This window comes from Gavialis gangeticus, unplaced genomic scaffold (assembly GCF_001723915.1).
Source record: "Gavialis gangeticus isolate Ggan-Ray unplaced genomic scaffold, GavGan_comp1, whole genome shotgun sequence".
NCBI classification, from domain to species: domain Eukaryota; kingdom Metazoa; phylum Chordata; order Crocodylia; family Gavialidae; genus Gavialis; species Gavialis gangeticus.
This window is the reverse complement of record NW_017728996.1, coordinates 9122147-9124060: the sequence shown is the minus strand read 5'-3', so window position 1 is coordinate 9124060 and position 1914 is coordinate 9122147. Positions and strand designations below refer to the sequence as shown.

The 1914-nt window shown below is 59.5% G+C and overlaps 1 protein-coding gene across 2 annotated transcripts in view; it reads right to left on the bottom strand.

Moving 5' to 3' along the window:
- The window catches only part of LYSMD4 (LysM domain containing 4), a 13013-nt gene extending 12486 nt beyond the window's left edge, over window positions 1-527 (bottom strand). For both annotated transcript variants that reach the window (XM_019504005.1, XM_019504006.1), the window contains exon 1: window positions 448-527. The gene's annotated coding sequence lies outside the window, so the exon portion shown is untranslated. The remainder of the gene's footprint in view (window positions 1-447) is intronic.
- Between the last annotated feature and the right edge of the window lie 1387 nt (window positions 528-1914).

Below are 1914 nucleotides of genomic sequence, written 5' to 3'. Positions count from 1 at the left end.
CACCTGCCAGGCCCCGCCCCTATTTGTCTCGCGTCGACCTTATCCCGGGACAACGGCTAGGGCCGGGGCGGGGGGCCACAGAGCGGCCCTCACGGGGCGCTACCACCTGCCCCGCGGGGGGGAGGGGCGAGACTACATGGGCCGGGGGGGAGGAGGCTCACCGCCCCCCCGAGGCCTGGGCTCGCCCCCCGCTCCGCACAGGGCCACCCCGCGGGGCAGGAATGGGTCCGTCCAGCTCGCCCCGGACAGGAATGGGCTCGTCCAGCTCTGCCGCCACCGGCAGGAAGGGGCTCATCCAGCTCGCCCCCACCCCCGCAGGGCAGGAATGGGCTCGTCCAGCTCGCTGTTCCCCCACACCCCGCAGGGAAGGAATGGGCCCTTCCAGCTCGCTCCCCCCTCACGGGCAGGAATGGCCCGTCCAGCTCGGCCCCCGCACCCTTCACTAACCCGCCGGTCCTCCGCGGACAGTCCGGCCGCCGCCTCCACATCCGAACCTGCTGTCCTCCAGTTCCCCGCGGTGACTGGCTGGCCTCCCTGTTGAAGGCGGGAAGAGGACGCCAGACGACCAATAGACCGCGAGGGGAGGCGGGGCTTGGATGTCCAGTTCGGTTGAGCGCTCAGCGCTGGAACGTGTCAGGAGGCCGCGGTTACATTTAAAGGGCCAGTGTCACCACCCCCCCCATTCCCCCGAGGAGCTCGCCCTGGAGGGTGTCCCGAGTCCCAGGCCGTGATCCTGCCCACATTTGCAACCTGACTTCTTGGCTTGAGTCTGCCACTGTGAGCAGCTGTGGCCCTGCTCTGTGCCTCAGTTGTCTCATCTGTAAAATGGGGACACGGATTTTTTCTTTTTGATTGTTTGTTTGTGAGCACTGCTGTTGACACACATGCCACAGAGCTAGGCACTACCAGCACTGGCTATCCCAGGTGTGGAAACAAGCCGGGAGCCCTGATTTCGAACCCCTGCCTCTGATTCCTGGACCATTATGCCTTTTGGAGGCACATACTTGGTTCGAGTTCACTTAGAACAGTGGTTCTCAACCTTTTTTGTACCAGGACCCCTTTGTAAATGTTTATGGCCAGTCCCAACCCAGTGCCCCCCACTCCCAGCCTGCTGCCCCCTGTCCCCAAACACAGCTCCTAGGGTGTGGGGCAGGTGGTGGGTGCGTGGGGCATGGCAGAGCTGCAGCCTGCAAGGAAAAAGCCATGGTTTCCCACGTTTCTTTCCTTTAAAGGAGCATCTATTTTTAAGGTTTGTTTGCGACCCTTTCGCATATTCTTGCCACCCACCTTTGGGTTGCGACCCACGGGTTGAGAAATGCTGACTTCAAGGCTCCGGAGAAGGATCTGGGGTGGGCTCGGAGGCCACCAAGAAGGACTTACATCTTCAGCGTGTGACCCAGGGTACTAAACCACTGCAGACTGGAGCTGCCCAGCAATTACAGAAGTCGATCTGCAATGCCCTGTAAGGGCTTGGCTTGGTGCTAGTTCTGTCTTTGTGCCACATCCTAGCCCTTGAATTCAGCTGAGATGCCCAGCCAAGATCTGTACATTTTGGAGCGCCCTTTAGCAAATACTTGAGCTTGGAATTTCCCCCCCGGGCCATTTCTACCTCCGCAAAGGCCAACCATGTATTTTTAGTCCTTAATGAAAGGCACAGGGAAGAATGAAAGTCAAGCTACCACGAGAGACAGAGACTGCGCGGTGTACATTCAAGTGATCTGAAAGACCAAAATGAGCACAGAAGTGGCCAAATCGGTAGATTTAAAGGGGCAACGGACACAAAGGCAGTGGTGCGTGTGCCCCATCTGATGTGAACAGCGCCGACCGCCCCTGGTTGCCAGCCAGTTGCATGCACGTCTTTGCCTTCTTGATTACAACACCGGCTTTCTGTCACCGCCACCGATGTTCAAGCGG